Below are 20,901 nucleotides of genomic sequence, written 5' to 3'. Positions count from 1 at the left end.
GCAGCCCCAGCACCGGCCTGCCCGAAGGGCCGGCGGCTCCTCACGCCGGCGTGGGGTTTTCCTTGGTTGGGGTTTTGTTTGTGGAGTCCCGGAGAGCTCGTTTGGTGCGGCGTGCAGAGGGAAACAGAGTCGGTTCCCACAGCAGCTATCACAGCCAGGACTATTGCTGCTGGGTTTTGCCATGTTACAGCTTTCGCAGGCGCTGCATTTTGGCTCTTTCATCAAATCTATTCAGTACAGAGATGAACTAAATGAGACGTTGTCAAGCCGCTGTTACAGATGTGTATGTGCAAACACACGTGTGATGTGTGTTTGAAAAAGATTGCTTTACTTACGGTCTCCTTCTGTAACTAAACCCAGGCACAATGCTTGGGCCTTGCTTAGTTGAGCATCTCCGCAAGTGCCCGTGCTGGTTTGCAAGATGAGCTTTGCAAGCCTACCCCAAATTCAAATTTATTGCGTGCATAATATTGTTTACATACAAAACACTAAAATCGGTGATACAAACTATGCTGCTGAGACTTAGAGTGAGGCAACTGGTATTTCTCTATAGCAGTAAGCACCAACAGATAAGCCCTGGGTCTTGCTCACAGGGCTAGGATTCTGCTGCTGCAAAGCAACATCAATATTCCGCTTGGTCTTGGGATGAACCGTAAATCACCAGTGCTATTGTTTTTAGCCTCGCCTTTAAAAGAGCCTGTGTTTTGCCCTCTCAAGTTTTATGGCACTTAACTGCTCTGATAAAACGTGTCCCAGAGCCTGATAAAACGAGCTTTTGGTGGGTAATTCAGGCACCTGGGATTTCTCTGGCAAATTTTAACCCCCCCCTCCCCACACACACTCATCCCTGATGCAGAAGTCCCTGTCTGTCTGGAACCAGTAACTGGTTTTATAGAGTTTAAAACCTGTAGTTTTCAGCCCTGGCAAAATCAGTAAGAGCCAGACAGAATCTCAAAGTGTTCTTTCTTACTGAAAGGGATCAAGAGAACATGAAGGTGTTTGTGTCTTTCTCCATTTTTTTGTTAATTCAGTTGGTTTGTACTTAGGCCACTTAAGTGGAGGGCCAGAAAAATGTGGCCTTGAGTCCTCTCAGCTAGAAGAGAGAATTAAAACTACGTCTACAACATTCAGGCTGAATGTTAAACCACTGAACAATTGAATAAGGGAGGGTGGAACCATCACAAGCTGTGTTTCTTATTGTGCCTTTTTTTTTTTGTCTTTTTTTTTTTTTTTTTGGCAATGAAGGCGTTTAAGCAATGATCCCAGCAGAAGGGAAGGGATTACAGAGATCAGTTCTACCTGAAGACAGACTTTTTCCTGCTCTCCAAGGTGAAGTTCCCAAAAGGTATGATTCATAAGTGGGGCTGGTGTGCTTGTTTCCTGTGGTTGCACAGGCAACGGAGCTGAACCTTAAATGAGTTGAAGCTTATAAACCGTTTCCTCTCCAGGACTGTTTGTGAGAAGCTGAGCCTCACCAGGGAACCGTCTCACACATCCTGTATCTGGCCTAACACCCCCAACACACTCCCCGTGAATGTAACAGCTCCTAAAGCTTGTCACTGACCTTACTCTGCTTTAATTTGGGCACTGTAAGCTGCTGTGGCTCAGCTCCTGATTATCCTTGAGCAACTCAGCTACCTGTGGACCAGGGACAGTAATTTTGTAAGCTGTCCGTAGCTGTGCTGTCCCTGCTTGTGAATCATAGTCTTAACTCCTATAGAAAGAGCAATGGTGCCTCTTTCCCTTCCCTTCAGTATTTCTTGATGAGACTCAGCAGATCCTTACTCAGTGTGCTTGTTTTAATAGGTACTAATTTTAGTGCCTAACACCCCTAGATGGGGAGAGAGAAGCATCTGCCAGGCTGGCAGGCAAAGTCCAAGTGATGCCAGGCATTCTTCCCTGTCATCCAGATACCAAGCAGCGGGTATTTAGTACGACAACATCCAAATGTCACACAGGATGATGACTGGCCTATAAAGCAAGAGAGTCCTAAGGGAATTCACATCATCAGGGTGACTGAATCTAAATACTAGGCACTTGGGATGACCTTTGCGGACTATCTATCTCCTACTGGTAGGCATGGTTCGGAGTGCTATTCAAGTCACCTCAGCTGACTGCTGACTCATCTCTGGTTCCACTCTCTGCATCCCGTTGCTTGAGCACAAAAATTGGTTTAGTAGCACTCGTGAGCTGTGAAAGGCAAACCTAACTACAATTTCTATATAATCCTCATGAGATCAGAAGTGTCACAGAAAACGAGTATGTAAAACTGTATTAAAAAGGGGAAAAAAAAAAAAAAAAAGTATTCACACAACTTTAACAGGGATGCATACCAGTCCCAGCAGGCTTCTTTCAATGAGTAGATGAGAGCTGCAAATTAAAGATACTTGCAGCTGGGAACTTCCTTTTCAAATAACTGCAGGTCACTGTGACATTTGAAATGGTTGCAGAAAGCTACAAAGAGCCCACAGTCATTGCATGTTCCCCCCCAACACACACACACACAATGGTTCCTTGAGCAACCAGCACGGCTTCATGCCCCACAGCCATCGCAAGCTTCAGAGCTCTGGGACTGGAGTCAGGTGAAAGGGGAGTTGACAAGTTTCATGTTAGCAAGATAAACTTGTGAACCTTGTGATACATTTTTGGAAGAGAATTAAGTGGAACAGAGCTACTTGTAGTTAGTGCCTGTCTGGTTCTTTTACTGATTTAATGGATAAGGTATTTTATATTTATTAGAACTTGAGCCATATGCTGTGCAAAACAATTTGTAAGATTAACTGTTATTACTATTCTGTTGGCAAAAAGGGGAACTTGGCCTGAATCTAAACCCTTGTACTTTGCCTGTTGTCCTCCTCTGCTAATTACAAGAAAAATAAAAAGGTAGCGATGCTATTTTCAGTTGTCCGAAGACAGCATTTCTTTTGGATTTTCTGACTTTTTTTAACTAATTGGACTTGGTCTTGTAATTTAACTACAATGACTAGTTTCTGTGCTGTAACAAGCATAGGTAAGCAAACTGCATGTCTTTCTGATGTTTAGGACCCGAGGGAACGGCACGGGGCTGGGACAGGGGAGGGTCAGGCTGGGTGTTAGGGAAAGGTTCTGCACCCAGAGGGTGGTCGGGCACTGGGACAGGCTGCCCAGGGCAGCGGTCACGGCACCGAGCCTGCCAGAGTTCAAGAAGCAATTGCACAATGCTCCCAGACATAAGTTTTGATTTTTGGGTGGTCCTGTGTGGAGCCAGGAGTTGGACTCAGTGATGCTTTTGGGTCCCTTCCAACTCAGGATATTCTGTGATTCTATAGTTTGTTATTAGTGCTTTTTAGCACATCCATCTATTGATGGCCTCTTTGTCTATGTGAGGCAGAGGACAGCAGCAGCACTGTTTACAACTGTATTTGAGGATGACCTACCACATGCAGACCTAAGAGGAAGAGGGACTCATCAAACTCATACAAAAGGATGAGTAAGGAATACACTGCAAAAACACAGAGTTCTGATTCACTCACTGGAAGATGACTGTGGGCAACCTGTACCTCAGAAGAGGAGGATAAACTCCCAAAACGAAGTGCTAGCTATAACCGTGTGATTAGCAGAAACTGTACTTAGTAGAAGCTACAGCAGAATTTGGAGGCAAGCTGCAATATGGATGGGCTAGTAATCAGAAGACAGTGATGAGAGTTTGAGGAAGTACTTACTTAGCCTTTACTCCGTTCCTGTTGCAATACAAGCAGCCTGCTGCCCTTGACATTTCCTGCCCCAAGCTCTGGATGCAGAATTTAGGCAACTGAGTAGCTGTCTAAATAAACTAAAGCTTAAAATACCATAAAGAGGAGAGACGATAAGGGCTAAGGCACTGAAGTGTTTCCTCATGCAGCTGGTCAGAGAGGTGACTAGTCAAATCCCAATAGCCAGCCTTCTTTAACAGCTGGACACCAGTGCTTTGTCAACTGTTCAGGTAGCCCCTTACTTCAGCAACCTAAAGCAGCTCATCTGGGCTTCTGTTTAAGAATCTCTCTCTCTTCTCTCCCCTTCCTCCCTGGCATTTCTGCCCTTCTTGCAAGCGCTTAAATGCCTTATGTCAGTGGCCTGCATCCCTTCTGGTAAAAGCTTTACGCATGCCTAAGGGTTGAGGCCCACAAGCAAGAAAGGCATTCCCTTCCCTACTTTGTGTACCACACCTTGGGCCTCACCTTGAGATAAGATTCAAAGCAGCTAATTAGCTGTAGGGCAGGCTTTGCAAATTTCTGCGAATAAAAATTCAAGCACTTCCAGGATTAAGGAGCAATTTAATGGCAACTTTGAAAACTCTGGCAGTATCTAAATGGTGTGTCGGAACCTCAGACACCTAAGGCTCTTGGCTGAAAGATGAAATCAGATTCTTGTGCACATCTGAGGATGCACAACAACAGGGCAACACATGACGGAAAAAAAAAAAAAAAAAAACGTGACATTTGGGGGCAGTAGTTAAGTGTGCTAGGAAAACTATCCTGGCTGATGTTCTCATTAGCGAGGCCTGGAAGATCTCATCCTATGCCAGATTTTCAAGGCTGGTAATTATGCCTCTTCCACCACCGATCTCAAGGATTGCTAACAAAGAACAAATATCAAACGAGAGGGTGCTAGCTGCTTATTTTCACAACCACTTTCTAGTCTAGGATACTTTACACCTATGTGACTGATTCTGGATTATTCTTACCTGCGATAGATTTAGTGCTCGCACACACCCTTGGCAGGAATGTTGTTACCTACTGGTGGTTTTAAAAGTGACTATAAAAGCAAGGAAAGCATCTGGGAGATGCTATTATGAACAGGTCAGGGTGTGTTTATTTTAGTTATTTTTTCTCCTCCTAATCCCTCCATGCCTCCTGTAAGCCTATTCATGGGCTTTCTTTCAACAGGTAAATTGTACTGAATTTACTAAGGATCACTTCAAGAGGCCATTTCAGCAACATTATGCAAAATTCCAGTATTTATCTTTACAGGCTGATGTATAATTCTGCCTAACTTCCTGACTGTTCTCACACTTTTTTGTTTTTACAATTTGTATTTATTTATTTATTTATTTTTAAAGGCACAGTTGGCTTGAGTTTCAGCCTCCAATCAATAGTACCTTATTAACTTTCCTATACAATTTGCTTCATTCTCTCTCTGTGGCAGTTGAAATTTCTATTTGGTGAATCTCCTTGCATTTATCTGCTGCATGTGGCTGACGTCAGACACCTGTGGTATCTGGGCATGTTCTTACACAATCCACAAAGTCTTGTTTCAAGCTTTTGTCACTAGAAGCTACAGAGAAAGGGACTCTATAAAATCTGTTCAGAACAGTAGCTGGTTTGGGGTTGTGGGGTGAAAACTTTTATCCCTGGAAATAAAAGCAATGTGGCATGGAGGTATTTGTAACATGGGTTCCTTTTAATGAATCTTAGCCACTTAGTTGACTAAAGACATTAAACTGGTCTTTCCCAAAAGTAAGTAATTAAGTTTCAACATGGAGAATTAAATTGCTTAAGACTGTTACACAGCTATCTGAACAATACTTCTACTGTCTTGTTGCTTTTATTGCTTTTTTGCCCCTGGCATTTTGTATGTAATAATCCAGACACCATGAGACATATTTATTAAATACGTTGGGGCCCTTTGCACAGTACAATCTTGTTTTATATCATTTTATACAATACACTATTACTGCAGCCAAGTAATAAATAAGAGCAGAGTTAAGATAGATAGAAACTTTGGGCAAAGCCAGTGTTCCATACTCAAAAGCAGTTTGGACCCCTGAAATAAGTTACATCTTTGTTGGGAGAGAGACGCAGACTCAGGAGGTGACTTTCGGAGATATTTTGCTCTTGGGCTGAGCATAGTTCCTCTTACTATGCTGAGAAAAGTTAGCTGAAGAGTAACTTCCGTGCCAATGCTCACAACGTTCTCAGACCGTGAGCTCCTCAGTGAGGTGACTGGTCTCACTCCGTGTACAGTGTCTAACAGGGGGGGGGGGGCTCTAGAAGATGCAATGTCTTATGGCATTTTCCATAATACAAGTAATAAGCACTTTCTCAGTAGAGGTGATAAATGCTATGTTTGAACAGCTTCCACTTCTAATTCATCAGAACAACATTTCCTCTTATGTCTCTGCAAGGGCTGATTTAACAGCTTTCTGTTAGCACTAGTCTAGATAACAAGTGGCAAACAAAATACTCCAAGGCTGCCTCTTTTCTTATCCTGCAGCCTAATGACAAAAGGAGACGATGATTGTACCTTATTTGCTAACTATATACAGTGCTTTATCTTGCATTTTGGCTTACAGTGTCTTCAATTTGCTTATCATCATTCTGTGACACTGCTTGCACAGCTCCTCCACGCAGTTCTTGGCTGCGGTACCTGGGCACGTATCATAAAAGAGCAAATGCATGCGTTGACACCCGTTGATCACCGATGTTAAGAGGGAAGATGTTCCTTTTGCCAGCCAGTGGCACACCAGATCTCCAAGCCACTAAGGAGGTGCTATTATACATCATCTGGGCACCCTGTGGTCTGCATGGGTCTGGCCACAGCCTCCAGGGAGCCGGGTGAGAGAGCCAGCTTCCAGTCTTGGTAGCTACGTACTTTAGCAGCAGTAAGGCTTCCACACTTGTGTGCTATGGAATTAAAAAAAAATGGGAAAATGGGAAAATCCCCTTATAAAGTTCCAGAAGGATTTTGTTTCCTTGTGGAAGTGCTGGGGTTTCTGCTGACCCTTCCAGGCATGCAAGAACAAGTAATCTAGCCATTAACATCAGCAGTCCTGCCCAGCCCAACGGCCTGTGCTCTGATATTATCTGCAGCTCTAATCCCTTAGAAACCTCATGTTGTATTCAGATGTCAGAAACTGTGGCTTAAATGAGCTCATCTCATGCAGCTTTTTTATATCTTGCTACTGCATGTGCAAAAGTAGCCCGTTTTATGGTGGGGTCTTGCTTGAACGGCCAGAACCAACGCGTGCCAGCAGCTGGAGGTGACTTGGTTAAATGTGTCAGCAGGCTACGACCTTCTACGCAGAGGGAGAGGAAACAACGTCTGAAGCAATTCCTAGAGCAGCACAAATTAGTTTGCCACTAAGAGCCCTCAGAGAGGTTGCCAGAAAGCCTGACGCTTAACCCAAGTAATTACAGCTGCAGGTGTCTATGTAAGCGTGAATCACATAGGTGAAAGCAGTGCTGAAATGTCAGCAAGCATGGTTTTAGATGCCTAGGAACTGAGTCCAACTACACTTTACTGACCGTAATGCCATGACATCCTTAAACCTTGCATCAACCGCTAGCCGGAGTACAGCGTGCTATTACCCTTTATGATACCTGGGATGGGCAGAAACTGTATTGGCCATATCCTAGTCTATGTCCATTTAGGTAAATGCAGGACTCACAGAAGTTGGACAGGAGGCTAAGATTCATGGCGTGGAAGAGAAGACGTAAAGCAGGCCAGTAGGACAATATATGTATGCCTGGCTCTGTAACTTGGAAGTTCCTGAAGAAATTGACACTGGCCTTCCTCAGTGTGAGGTCCAAGACAATTTGTGCATTTTCTTCAAAGCAAAGACTCCCTTAGAACAACCTAGGTCTGCCTTCTCTCCTGTGAATTATCCTTGTAAAAGTGGGTTTGGAATTTTTTTCTCTTTTCATCTCCTGTTCTACTTTATATATACTGATTATTGGCATTTTTTCTTGTCAATTCGAGTAAGAGGTTTCCCTTCCTAGCATGATGACTGACATCAGTTTCATTTTTACGTACAAAATCCTATATTTTTATCGGATATAGCACTAGTGAATTTCAGACCCAAGCTGGATGATGCTATTTCATATACCACATTAATCCATGATGGCAACTCCTAAAAGAGGGTCTGATTTATTAAGGATTACTGTAATTTAAATACGTCCTACTTCAAAGAATAAATTGTTCTCATTTGTGAGGGTCTGGCGTATGAATAGATGTTATGACTCTGTGGACAGAGAATGACATACATGGAAAGAAACTCTTAACAGCTCTTAACAGTTCCTCTTTGTAAGGATAAACTGGTTATCCAGAGGTCACTGCAAACAAGCCCCAGTTAAATGGGACAACTTAGGTGGACAGGAATGCAAAATTTGATGTGTTGATACCAAATTATCCCAGGTATAAAGAACTACTTTTTTCTTTCTTTCTCTCTCTCTCTCTCTTTTTTTTTTTTTTTTTTAACATAAGGCAACTGTTCTATCTGGAGTTAGTGGAAAGGTGGAGTTAAGGTTGTGGTTTCCTGATTTGCTTTTGATTACTTTGGATACCATGTTCTGCAAGATTAGTTTGGATACCATGTTCTGCAAGGACATAGGGAAAGGAAAGAGGCTGTTGACAATCTCCACTTCCACTTAGGTCTACAATTCTAGACAGTGAATTACTCTAGGTTTTGAGAACACACAGGCAAAGGGGGCTTGACTGAAAGTTGCTCGTTCCTGCCTCTTGTCTACTCTCTCCTTCACTATACCTCCAGTGGAGCGTGAGTGCAACCTCCATCACAGGTTCATGTGAGAGCTGACGAGGCTGAGGCGTGGTGCAGGCAAGGGAAGGATTCCTTCACCACAAAACTCAGGAAGCAACTGCAGATCAAAAATTCCCCCAGCTGAGGAAAGGTTACAGGGCAAATCTGGACCTGCCATTCCTGGTAGAGCAACTGAAATGTACAGGTATTATGCATTCCTTCTCTTGACCTCTTCAAACAGTCCTTAAATATTCAACAGGATAGCCAAAGCCCTGTACAGCAGGTATAGCCTAAGCCTACACGTGGAAGGAAAACTATGGAAGAGCTCCTCAGATTCCCAGAATGATCTCCAGTGCTAAAGCACCTGAAGCAATGTTTCAAGCTTTAAGCTCAACTTAGAGGACTAGCATTTGTCAAGCCTAAGTAACTTGAAAAGGTGGTGGTAGCGGGGGACGAAGGGACACAACAAATCATTACCTCTGCTTCTGCTCAGGTTAGTGTCAAACCCAGCCTTCAGACAACAGCCTTGCCAATTTGCAGCCCCAAAAGTAAGTTATACCACAGCCCAAACATACCAACGTGCAGGGCCGCATGCCTTTAAATCGTGCTGCTGCTCCATGCGAGGATTTTCCCTGCCCTCAGCATCCCCGGCTGAGCGCCTCTCTGTTATAGGATTAATTTGAGACAGGGCGCCCTTCAGTGCACTCCCATTGTACAGGCCTACCACAAAGGAGAATTAGAGAGCAATGGTGGAGCACTGGGTGGAAGGGGAAGGGGGATGTACGAGTGGCTGCATGAGTGAAGTCACGCAGTCATGCTGTTCAGTTTTTTCAGATGTGGTGCTTAAGGTTTGTAACACTGGAGCAAGTTGTGGAGCAATGTCCATGTTTTTAGAGCTTGCTGTGGGAGAACTCATCTGTCCCCACTCCAGATCCTGGCAGAAGTAGCATGGGTATGGCAAGTCATGAAAGTAAACTAGTTCTGGCTCCAGATTTGTCATTCCATTGGTGGCAAGGCATCGATCCAGCATTTTATTCTCTGATGTACGTCTGTGTTATGCAACAGGAAGGCTTGTTCGCAGTTCTCCTCAAGTTCCTTGGAGTCAGTACTCTGAGCCTATGCCACAGCCCAGATATGTCTGTTTTCAGCTAACCCAGACAGCCCTCTGCGTATCTGCTGTGTCCCAAGACGCCCTGATACCAGCTTCGGTGCTGTGCACTAAGCATGTTCCTGTGCTGCTCTCCAAACCTGCCTCTTCTCAGCGTCCTAAGCCAATTTCAGTGATGTCTGTGCCGTATTCCAAGCCTTTCTCATCCCAGTTTATCTGTGCTCTGTGAATACACAAAATAACCAGATAATCTGCTCACAGTTCCTGATTCAGTCCAAGCAGTCAGAATACATGTAACTGAAATACCTTTTGGTGCAAGCTGACGTGATCGCCGAGGAGAAAGAACTAAGACCAAACATTGCAGTGTGGTACAAAGTTTCTGGGCTACCATGGAAAAGAAGCCATGGTACAGAAAGGGAATCACTACAGACTATGGGAAGTAGACATGTTACCTTAACAAGAAAGAAAAGCAGATGCCTGCAGAACTAGCATATAAGCAATAATCAGTACACAAGGCAGTACCAAGTTCAAGAACATGCAAAAACTGTCAAGGGAAAGGAAAACATTAGTAAGACTCCGATTAGTTACCTACTGAGAAAGATGAATAAAAGTTAAAATTAGTTTCAAATGTATCTGGTGAAAAACCTAAAAAGGTTAAACAAAGGTGCTTTCATGATTTCTTTGCTGAAAAAGGAGCTTTTGAGATTGAACAGGAAGCAGTTGGAGTGTCAACATGAAAGGAACGATTGATCAGAGGCGAGTGCAGAGGGGCTCCTGCAGAAGAGCTAGCTCAGGAAATCTGTGTGATAGGCAACAATAATAATGACGAACAGCCCCAACTAAATGTTATAGGGGGGCTCTTACGTGATCAGAAGGCATAGGAAACTACTGGTGTGCGTCAGGAAGAGGCTAACTAGTAGTGTAAGTGGCTGGGGAGGGGCGGTGAAGAAAGGAGAGAATTTAGATTAACACAAGGATCAAAATTATTTGTATGTGGCTTAGGAAAAAGACCAAATGGGAAAGACAAACTGGAGAGATGAGAGTTACTGGTATTTAAAAGGCAACCGCGATTCTTAGTGTCTTCTGATAGCAGTGAATGACAGCAATTAGCGTGCTGCTGAGCGCGCTGCAGGATAGCATGGCATCAGTACATTTGACAGATGAGGAAAGCTATTGTTTTTGTCTTTTCTACTTGAGAATCCCAAATTACTTTTTATACAGCTACATCTTGAGGCCTGGAAAAAGTTCCAGGTCTTGAAAGGAGATACCAATGGGCCAAATGTAACTGTTCACGTTCATAACGGCTAGAGCGGAGAGGTTAGCAAGAGATGGAACAAAATAGTGAAGTCTGGCTAAATAGGAACAGTATGCTTAGAAGGGCACTAGCTGGTTATTTTCTGAGTGGTGAAACGATGGACAAAGTACCCACGCAGAACAAAGGAGCATCAAGCAGTGTAAGCCCAAGACCAGTCTGGGGAAAAAAAAAATCACAAGAATCATGCCCAGTGAGAGCAAGAACAGAACTAACTATACGGAGCATAATCCGAGTGAGACAAAAGAAACCACAAAGGAAAAGTCACATCAAAACACACGCCAGTTCTGCTGATTTGCTTCAGTGAAAAGTTTACTTAATATTTCACATGGAAATCCAGAATTTGCAGTTACTCCTCTCCTCTGTGGTGAGTTTTAAGAATGTAGCCCCAGAACTCCAACAGCCATTTTAAAGCAAAAGTAGGAAACTTCCTGGAAACCAGAAGTCTTGCTGTCCATACAGCTAGCACAATCCATTCAGATGCGTGTACAACTGACATGCACAAAAAACAGCAGAACACCATCACTGAGTTAAAATTGTATTAAGTCTTCTGGTCCCCCAACCCCTTCTTCTGCCTAGAAAATAGGTGTATAAATAGTCTCCTCTTTTCTAATCAGCAGAGCGCTTCCTTCATCTGCTGCCCCCAGGGCAGATGATGGAGAACGGGAAAACTAAAAGCAAAAGGCAGGGGTGTGTGCATGTAGGGACTGTCAACCGAGGGGTGACACCAAATGAGGAAAAAGAGGCATGGATGGGAGGGCAGCCTGTGGAGCTCATGGGCTGGTCAACAGCAGTGGCTGCACAGGGACTGGTCCTGGAGAGGGAACAGCCACTAAGACAGCACGCGGGCTGTGGCCAGCACAGGAGGGCTGGGAACCAGCTGGAAAATGCAGCAACTGGTGTGAGAAAAGGTGACAGACTTACCGGGCAGGGACTGCACTGTCCTATTTCTAACCTCCTCTCTCTTTGCCTTGAATTTTCAGAGCCAATTGTCATCCTTACCCATGCAGATTCTTTCTTAGCTTGGAAGTGACCCTACAGATTTCAATTCAGACGTTAACTGTACAGACAATGTGTTACACAGAGCCTTTAAGGGTAAACACAATGTGCAGAATGAGTATTTGCTACACAGAATAGTTCCTTGTACATGCATTTTGTTGCCAAATGCTGTGTGGCAACATCACTGGGTGGGTGACTAAGACCAGGACCTTGGGCTGGTCTGGACTGTTTTGCTGTCCTGCATGGGCTTTCAGAGGCAGAAAAACCTATACCTCCAGTCAGGTCCTACAGCAGGTGGCTGCCTAAGGCTACTGAGTGAATGAACAGATCTGGGGAGAGGACAAACACTACTAGGAGGGCAGGTAATGCTCAAGGTGGCTGAGGGCCCAGATGACAAGTAGATCCAGTGGAGACACTGGGGTAGAAATCCTCCCACTTTCACAAAATACATAAAGTCCACAACGTAGTAATACTGAGGTGGCACCCAGATCAGAATTAGGCACTGCCTAGGAGCATTCATTTGCAATGGACCTGACACAGCGGGACTTCAGCAGAACGGCTCTTCCTCCCCTATGGCTGTTCAAATATTGGACCTAATGGGGTCTGTTGGGTCCCTGCTCCCTTCCACATTCCAGACAAGAACGAGGACTAATCCTAAGAGATGAGAAGTTACGTGGGCAGCTACTGCTGCCCTTCAGAAAAAGGCAAAGAAGCTAAAAAACCACACAGGGACTGAGATTAAAACCGAAGTTTCTGGCACCATGCCCTTTGGAGGTCATAGAGCTCTTTTTGATTAGAAAGAAAAACATTGGAATTACACAGAAATATTTCTGGCAAGAACAGTGAAAAGACATACTATGTGATGGATATGGTTTTGATTACACTTTGAAAGTTTGCCTGAATGTAGCAGTAGTAGCAAAATAGTTTGCAATTTAACCTATCCCCTTCCAAACTTAAAATAGGACTGTTCTGCTTAGCCACGTATTAAAATGACATTTCACTACTGGTTTAGTCATCTCCCAGTGCTTCTCTCTCTTTGCTTTTGACTTGCACATTAACATAATGATAGGTGCAAATAATCTTGATCAGTCACTCATGGCTCATCTCTTCCTGTCTATTTGAACTGTTTAGCCAGTATCTTTTCTCATTACAACCATCACTTTAACAGCAGAATTATATTTAATGTTGCAGAAGTCCTTTAATGATGACTGATGAATGTTAACAAGGAGAGGTTATTTTTGCAAGTAATCATTGCACAGCAATACTGCTACACTGAGTGCTCTGGTTAGAACGTGTGCTGAAGTTATTTACAGACCTCCATTTTAAACTCTAACTTCATGTACTCGAGACATCCCATTTGTCATCTAAATCCAAAGGAGAAATATCTTCCTTGTGTTTAAAAATTATTTATATCTCAGACTGGAAATAATTCATTGCTGTCAGTGTTCCTGCCATCCTTTAATCCATGGATACAGTGGAGGACATGCCAGAACAGACCCTTCCTTAGAACAGCACTGATTTTGGTGCAGACCTCTCAACATTAGAAAAAGGGCTGGCATAGTGGGATTCCAAATACTGGACCTGGCCTGTTCCTGGACTGACTGATTTGGTCAGGATATGAGCAGAGTTCTCTCATTTTATTCGCACATGTTGTGGTTTAACCCGGCCGGCAGCTAAACACCACACAGCCGTTCGCTCACCCTCCCCTCTCCCTCTCTGGGATGGGGGAGAGAAACGGGAAAGTGAAGCCGGTGAGTTGAGATAAAGACAGTTTATTAAGACAGGGAAATAATAATAACAATAATAATAATAGTGATAATGATAATAGTATCAATAATAATAATGTGTAAGAAACAAGTGATGCACAACGCAATTGCTCACCACCCGCTGACCGATGCCCAGCCTATCCCTGAGCAGCCGGCCCCCCCACCCCGGCCAGCCACCCCTATATATTGTTTAGCATGACGCCAGATGGTATGGAATACCCCTTTGGCCAGTTTGGGTCAGCTGTCCTGGGTCTGTCCCCTCCCAGCTCCTGCTGCACCCCCAGCCTGCTCGCTGGCAGGACAGAGCGAGAAGCCGAAAAGTCCTTGGCCTGGTGTAAGCACTGCTCTGCAACAATTAAAACATCAGCATGTTATCAGCGCTCTTCTCATCCTAATCCAAAACATAGCACCCTACCAGCTACTATGAGGGAAAATTAACTCTGTCCTAACTGAAACCAGGACAGCACACTCATAGGGGAGTTTCCATGTTAGTCATATGGGCACCATGCAAAGCACAAGTCACCATATCACTCCGACTTCTCACTCTTCAGTACAAGGTCTCATCTAGTATGCATTTGGCCAATCTCACTGGAGTCCTGTTTCATGGTGTTGCCAAAATCTCTGCTTTCAATTTAAGTCATGACTACGGCACTAGCACAATTGAACAATTCGGCACAGTGGATCTCCTGATGAAATTATTAACACGATCTTAAAGCTACAAGCACATATTTTCATTTCCAAATCAGAGAAAATAATATACAAGGTAGATGTTAATGCTGCTGGAAGCATTGTTCAGCAAAGGCCACGGAACTGAACACAATTTGCTTCTTTCCAAAGACATCTAGTTTAACAACTTAGAGTACCAAGGTAATCTTTAATGCATTAAGCATTCCCAGGCAGAACTTCTTTTAATATGTCGTACTGCCATTCTCCTAAACTAGTATTCCACCCCTATGTAAACACTTCTTCCACAACCTTTACTTAAAAGTTCTCCATCAAAATTGTGTTGTTGGTGGGCAGCTAATTATCTTTTTAATCAGGTTGGGGTTCCTTAATAAAAAATAAGTTCTTCACATAGAACTGGAAACTAAAACAGACACATAGATCTGGTACCCACATGGGCAGTGTGTTTTCTGAGTGCCATTTTCTGGCTGGAAAATGCCCCGCACCCATTATGTCAGGACATACCAAATTAGAAAGGGTACCCTGTGAGGAAACTGAGCTCTCTCCCTTGGTGCTGCTTCAGGGTCCTGTTGGCCTGGCCCTCACAGTGCCCAAACCACCGTCCCTTCTGTAGTCAGGTGAAATACTGTGGTCACAAACTTCACCTTGCACCCTGAAGGCTGCTGCCCCCGGTAATAGGGAAGACCCAAGTACAAAGCAGGAAACTGAAGGCAACTGAGTTCTTGAATCTGCCCCAGTGCCGTGGTACTGGGCTCATAACACAAACTGGACTGCTGACAAGGTGGCTTTCACTGGTGGTGCTGGGTCACGTCTCGAGTGGGTGCTGCTGGATTTGTTGCCTTGGTTGCTCTGGTAAAACATCCTACATCACTACTGCATGCAAAGCATCCCAACCAGGGGAGGTGAGACCTTTCACACTCACCAGACCAAATGCTGAACGTAGGAGCAGATACGGCACCATGCCTGTAACACCTGTCTTGTTCACGTGAAGTTAGCAGCTCAGGTCCCTGTTATTCTCTCTTCCCTCTGGGAAACGGAGAAAGTGTGATACAGACATGACCACTGCTTGCCCACAACACAAACCAAGGATGCTGTAGGGCCCTTTGAAGGTTTTGCTGAAAGCCGTGCCACCTTTGGGTAGTGACTGAGGAGACCGATGTACCCACCAGAGCAGCTTGGCTGGGCAGTCCCACTGCTCTAGAGTGCTGTCAATGGGAAGGTGTGAATGTGGGGACTGCTTGCGAGTCTTCAGATTAGAAACTGTGATAAATTAATACGTACAAACGGATCAAGGAGCAGCACGCAGTGCCTCCCCAGAAGACTGACTGAACTAATTTATTTTACATGTAATTATGTATCGTTGTCCTGTCCTTCTACTCTGCTGTTGCTGAAGCAAAGAAAATACCTCAAACTCAGATCATTAAATCAAGCCTAAACATCAATCGTACTTATTTTCAGAATAACTGTTGGAAAAAAAAAAAAAGACAAGTAGAAAAAGCAAGCAATATTTGTCAACATAAACTGAAGTAAGCACTGAAAAGAGAACTGTAGGAAAACGTACTTGCTATGGTTTAGGCCACATCCTGATTTCACATCCTGACTTAATTCAGCATAAATCTGAAACAATGCCAATAAACCCTCTTTGCATTTACCCCAGGTAACTGAGCAAAGACCTGGAATGTGCTGGCGTTCAATTAACAGTTAGGCTAACTAGCACAGATGGAAACATAACACCGAAAACTGTTCTTCCTCTTTCTTCACGTCACATTGCATTTTTAACGTACACAGACACTGAAACTATTGCAGAATTGAGCAGTTCCTTAGTTAGAGGGACAGTTTTTAACAGGCACTAATGCTTCGAATTCAGATGGGCTAGGTATTTAGTGGGAGACTGAATTTAAGCGGTTGGTTTTGCTATACAGAGCTCTGAGCCGCCCTGGGATCTATCAGGTTGTGCTACTCTTTGAAGTGAGCAGTCTGGCAGTTTTCTCCAAAAAGTGTGCTCAGTTTCCTACCGCCTACCAAGACTGAAATACACCATTTGCTTTACTGATCTTCTGTCCATGCTGCAAAGCCTATATATTTTCCAGCATCTATGAAAAAGCTCCCGAGAGAAAAAAAAAAAGAAAAAACAAGACTGTTAAAGGCTTCTTTTTGGAGGGGAAAGGGTAGGTGGTGTTCCCTAAAGCATGTTGTGTGTTATGTCTTGAGTTGAAATGCAGTCAGTCTTTCTAGTCAGATTTTCAAATTGGTCAAGCAGCATCTAGAAACAGGAGTGGTGGTTTTTTGTTCGTTTTTCAATGGCAATATTGGGACAGATATAAATTATTCCCTTCCTATATCAGTAAGTCCAGTAGCATATAAACAGAATAAAAGCTCCACCATCGACACTACTAGATGCCTGTAAGCACTACTGATTTCTGCAGAAGGCACTTTTTATCCCTGCAGGTAGCTCCACTTGCATGGCTGGGTGTTTGTCCTCAGACCCGTCCTGTATCACCTGATAGGTGCCTACATCACCCGATAGGCATGTCACTGACTGAAGCAGGTCCGTGAAATCTCAGGGCAGCATTCTTCAACCAGGCTTGTCCTCTAGTGCTCACCAGGACAACCTGAGCCTGCAGGTCAGCTCTGGCCATCACTAAGGTATAGGTAGTGCTCACAAAAGCCAAAACAAGATGTTTTTCCTGTATGTTTAGCACTTATCTTCTCATATTAGCTTAGTGGTTAGAGTATTTACAGCTAATGCGGGAGATCTTGTTTCACGTCCTTAAGCTGGACATTAACCCAGGGATCTGTAATTCTGTGTCTACACCATAAAGCCATGGGTCGTTCTTGGGTAAGACTCTATCAGGGAAACTGTTTAAATAGCTGTATATAGCTTTGTATAACTAACTACACATCCACTAAAGCAAAGATATGAGCCACACTCAGTGATAACAGCTGAGTGAGAGAAGAAGCAATTCTCTCTCTCTGACTCTACAAATATTTAGTTACAAGAGCCTGGAAAAGTTCTCTTACAGAGCAGCCTGGAATCCAGGAGCTGAAACATTCCCTTGGGATGTGTGTCACTTCATGACTAAGCAGCATATACTTGTTCTAGTTAATGACTTGCATAACCTTTGAATGACTTGCCAGATTTAAAGATCATGGTTTAAAAAAAAAAAAAAAGAAAAAAAAAAGGACAGTAAGTTTCCAGTGTAGTAGAGAAATTGCTCCAGGAGAGAATGAAGACAGAGGGAGAAAGATCATAACGTGAGTCTTAGGGAGGACTTGAACAGTCCTTATGATACTGGAAACCACAGCTATTCTGGTTCATCCTCCTGTTTGCTCAGCCAGTGACTTGGAAGAACAATCCTCCCACAAGAGGATTTAAATGCAAAAGCAACAGAGCAAGGCTGTCTGCCTGCACATAAGTGTAGTTACCTGATGGTCTGAATTGAATCTGGAATTCCTTAGAATGTCACAGATTTATGCAAGTTCAACCAAGGAAATCAGTAAAATGATCTGAAAACGTAAGTTTCTAAGAATGACCTTATTTTCCTTTCCTCTTGCCTGCTGTGTTGGCTATAAACTCAGGAAACAATGTATTCTTCCTCTAGAAAATATCAAAATCAATTTATCCTAGTTCTGGTCCTAAATCATGGCCATCATATTCATAATATGAATTATGAATATATCATATTCATAGTATCAATTCTAGGTCTCAGATCACGGAGAAAATGAGATACTGCACAACAACAGGGTTGACCCAGACCTCTGGATTGCTGATTTTTATCAATTGACCTATGGGTGAGAATTGATCACACGATATCAGAAATGGTACTAAACACATAATGTAAATAGCTTTCTGAGAACAAACAGATGGAGATACAAGCAAAAAAAAAAAAGTGGAAGAGTAACTCAGTTCAGCTGTATATTAATGTGGTTGTAAGGGATAAACCATTCCAGCAATGTTGCATAGAACAGTTTCTTCTTCTTCTCCTTTTTTTTTTTTTTTTGAGGGTTATGAACTTTAGAGACTACTCGGGTTACTGAAGGTGCTGAGGACACATCCATGGCCCACTTTGTCCTCTCAGGAGAAGATCTGACATCAATCAGCATCCCTCTGCCTCTCCTTCCATGCGGGGCAGCAGCATATACATGGGCCAGGCTGGAGCTGGTATACACTCTCTCCTGTTTCCCAGCTGGTATGAATGAAGGAACAGGACGTGGTGACAGCGTATCATGGCATGCATTCATTTGTTAAAGTAAATTCAGCCCAAATTTTCCCTCCACAGAGTCAGCGTTAGGGATTAAGCCAAGGGCTGGCTGCCCCCTCAGACAAATGCCATTTACAAAGCTAGACTTTGTACTTCAGCAAATGCGGGGATGACCAGCACTAAGAACTCAGGCCATTAGTTCCAAAATACTTTTTAAATTGCATAATCACTCTTTCTAAGGAGGTAACTAGATCTAACCCAAACCCTCCCCATTTAATCCGCTGTTTTGAAAACAAACAATACTGGCACCAAACACGAAACACTGCAGATACAGGTTTTAACTACTCTACCAGGGCAGTTCCACCTCAGGATCTTGATGCATGACTGAATTATGACAACTCAGAGGGTCCTACAAGAACACAGTATGTGGTTGCTTTTAGCACATCACTAAGAGGAGACAGAATGATTTAGTTAAACCTTTGCCCTGGAGGTTCCCGCTAATACATTTTACCTTGGGTTTCCTATAACCTAGCAGCACATACACAGGGGCAGTTACCACTGCACGGCTGGCAAACAATAACTCTCTGAGCAAAGTAATTCAAGTGTGTCAGAGCATTTAAGTAAAGGCCTTTACTGAGATCTCCAAACTTCCAGTCTTTTATGCAGGACACTTTACAGAAATGCTAACAATTATTTTCAGTAAAGATTTTCTCTTTTTATCCTCTTTAACTGAGCTTTGACAACTAATTATCTTACCAGGAGCTACTGAAAGAGCTGTGTTATAGTTAAGCTCCAGAAATACTTCAGCGCTAGTGCTGAGATGTGAAGCTACACAGAGCAAGGGAAGACTACAATCAATGTCAAGGACTCTCATAGTTACAAAAAAAAGTAAAAAATACAAGAACCTAATTTCCTCTGCCTCAGGGAATAAACATCGTAAGTAATAATTTCATTGATATCAGAGGTAAACTCATGATAAAACACAATCAGAATAGGAAGAGGTTAAAGGCATTCTCAGTGCTACACGGAATACACGTCACCTCCCGGTAAGGCACTAAGAAAGAACACATAATAAAGGCTAAATATAGGCTCTGTAACATACTAATCCAGCTCCCCCATAAAGCATCTCCATCTCCTCTTCTTAAATGGGGATCATAACTTGCCCACAATACCACAGCAAATGAGGACGTGTAAAGAACCACAGGATCACATTTTTCCCATTCCACGAATGCTACCAGACTAGAAGTGCCCAAAAGCTGCCATGGAAGACAATAGCAGCCTTTTTCTGCTACTTTTGCTCTTCTGGACATCAAGATTATTCATGGCATGAAAAGCTGCAGGATCAAAGATTGCTCCAACCTTTCACTGAGAACTAAGGCTCAGCCTCTGGGCCTGGGATAACAGCTAGCCTTAACGAAGGCTCAGCTGAGTCCAAAGCCAACTATCTTTAAACTGACCTGGTTATCTTTCAGCTGACCTGGTTATTGAATCTAGCTCTGGATCAGCACTGCTCTCCGCCAGGCTCAGACTCCTTGTGCAAATCCTCCCCTGAGTCAGTGCTTCATGACCCAGCTATCACAGAGCTTTGAAGTGCTGCCTTACATATCCAAGGCTCTCCTTTCCCTTTTAGTAATCTACTTACATGTTCTGAGAACTCCTCCTCGGTGTTGTAATTCTAGTTTGACACACCTCCAGGCACACCAAAAAAAAAAAAAAAAAAAAAAAAGAGCCCAACCCGAAACACATGGTACTCAGGCTTAGCAAAGGAATTTCTCAACCAGTCGCTGCAGAGTCACAGGCTTCTGTAAAGCAACACCAGGACTGGGACTTCCTCACTCCACGGACTTGGCGTTGCCTCCACATCAGCCTAAGTTTTGTCAGCGTTTCAAGCTAGTCAAAGCTTTTCCTTTTTCCCCCTCTCACGAAGCACTCCTGTTTACAGAGAACCATGCTCAACCTCCTATGTGTCTGTTCAGCCCCACAGGCTCTCCCTCCTCTTGTCCTACTGAGAGGCAGCAGGTCGATCTGCCAAGCTTGTTCCCTTGTGTAAAAGCAAAGTGAAAGAAATGAAAACTAAAAAAAAAAAATAAAAATCCAAAGTCCTCCACTCCAAGGGCCTCATCCAAGAATTTCATGTTCAAGCCAAAAACTGTCCTACAGTGGCTGTTCTGTGAGGTGCCTCAACGCTTCTTCTGGGAAGAGAGCTCATAACTCAGAATGGATGTCCTAATGCAGTCTCCATTATGGGGAGTGCAAAAGCCTCAAGCGGAATGATGACAGACATCTGCTAGACATGGGGATGCAGAAAATGTAAATCTTTACATAGATTATAAAGA

At 43.5% G+C, this 20,901-nt stretch overlaps 1 long non-coding RNA gene across 15 annotated transcripts in view; it reads right to left on the bottom strand.

Moving 5' to 3' along the window:
• The window catches only part of LOC106034949 (uncharacterized), a 59,159-nt gene that overhangs the window by 23,106 nt on the left and 15,152 nt on the right, over nucleotides 1–20,901 (bottom strand). For 5 of the 15 annotated variants that reach the window (XR_007161109.2, XR_001206441.3, XR_010829628.1 and 2 more), the window contains 2 exons: nucleotides 15,286–15,389; nucleotides 14,968–15,212 (listed from right to left, as the gene is read on the bottom strand). The exons of 2 other annotated variants lie outside the window; for them this stretch is intronic. This is a non-coding gene — a long non-coding RNA (uncharacterized lncRNA). Of the gene's footprint in view, nucleotides 1–5,386; nucleotides 6,642–9,511; nucleotides 9,826–13,553; nucleotides 14,026–14,966; nucleotides 15,213–15,285; nucleotides 15,390–20,901 lie in introns of those variants that run through there. 8 more of the 15 variants (XR_007161107.2, XR_010829626.1, XR_010829627.1 and 5 more) reach the window with 6 other exon arrangements.

Source organism: Anser cygnoides, chromosome 2 (genome assembly GCF_040182565.1).
Source record: "Anser cygnoides isolate HZ-2024a breed goose chromosome 2, Taihu_goose_T2T_genome, whole genome shotgun sequence".
In the NCBI taxonomy this organism is placed as follows: Eukaryota; Metazoa; Chordata; class Aves; order Anseriformes; family Anatidae; genus Anser; species Anser cygnoides.
The sequence above is the reverse complement of the archived record's forward strand: the minus strand, read 5'-3'. Positions and strand labels throughout refer to the sequence as shown.